This window comes from Microtus ochrogaster, unplaced genomic scaffold (assembly GCF_000317375.1).
Source record: "Microtus ochrogaster isolate Prairie Vole_2 unplaced genomic scaffold, MicOch1.0 UNK27, whole genome shotgun sequence".
Taxonomy (NCBI): Eukaryota; Metazoa; Chordata; class Mammalia; order Rodentia; family Cricetidae; genus Microtus; species Microtus ochrogaster.
Genome location: NW_004949125.1, coordinates 2,751,245 through 2,752,721, shown reverse-complemented (window position 1 = coordinate 2,752,721; position 1,477 = coordinate 2,751,245).

Sequence of the window (1,477 nt, the reverse complement as noted above, 5' to 3'; positions counted from 1 at the left end):
TCAGGACCTTTGGAAGAGCAGGCAATGCTCTTAACCGCTGAGCCATCTCTCCAGCTCCAGCCTGATTTATTCTTATAGGAACCCCAATCTTTTGGATCAGTTCTTGTCTAATGACCGTATTATATCATCTATCTATCTATCTATCTATCTATCTATCTATCTATCTATCTATCTATCATCTATCTATCATCTATCTACCTATCTATCTTCATTGCTAGGCGTTGCACACGCTACATAAGCCTTCTACCACTAAGCTACACCCCCAGCCCATTTGACTTCACTTTAACTCATTCACCTCTTTCTTTATTTGCAGGGGAGGAATGGGAGACGGGCTGTCACGTAGCCCAGGCTCCCCTCCAACCCACCATTTAGTCAAACCTGGCCTTGAACTCCTGATCCTCCCAACTCCACCTGGGATTGCAGGCTTGCATCACCAGGCCCATCTTCTCTTTACCTCTTTAAAGGTCCTTTCTACAGGCACTACAGTAGTGGTGCATGCTTTTAATCCCAGCACTCAGGAGGCAGAAGCAAGTGAATCTCTGTGAGTTTGAGGCCAGGCTGGTCTACAGAGCAAACTCCAAGACAGTCAGGGCTACATAAAGAAATCCTTTCTCAAAAAACCAAACCAAACCAAACAAACAAGAAACTGTGCCTTGAGGGGGGAGAAAAGGGATTTCAAGTATGCTGGCAAGTGCCTTTAATCCTAGCACTCAGGAGGCAGAGGCAGATCTCTAAAAGTTCAAGACTAACCTGGTCTTGGTAAGGAGTTCCAGGCCACAGGGCTACAGAGTAAGACCCTACCAAACAAAATGGGTAAGGCTGCTGAACAGATGGCTCAGTGGGGAAAGCTGTTGCCAAATAAATATGAGGGCCAGAGTTGAGATCCCCGGCATCGGAGGCTGTGGGTATAGCGGAGAGCCTATAATACCAGCTCTCTAGAGACAGCGATGTGGTTTCTGCCGTGAGCTAGCTACACAGGAAGACTGTGCAGCTCCAGGTGCAGCGATGGCCCTGCTCGGTAAATAAGTGGAGTATGAAGGAGGCAGACACTCAGCATCGAATTCCTCCTTCCCCGCAGCCGGGCATACACATCCATTCACACACAGACATCCCCACACCCGTACAAACAAACAAAAGAAAACCAAAAATAATACTGCCTCAAATCAACATAAAAGGGTGAGCCGAGGATGCAAATTAGTGGGATGCCCTGGGTTCAGTCCCCCATACTAGCCCCCCCAAAGAAGAGAATGCACTCACATCTTTGAGTCCCCTTTGATTTTATTTTTATGTATTTATTTTATGTGCATGAGTGTTTACCTGCTTGTGTATGTGTGCACCCCATGTGTGCAGTGTCCTCAGAAGCCAGAAGAGGGTGTCAGATCCCCTAGAACTGGAGTTAGGGTGCTGGGACTCAAACTTGGGTTCTCTGCAAGAACAGCAAGTGCTCTTAACCACTGAGCTGTCTTTCCAGACCCCT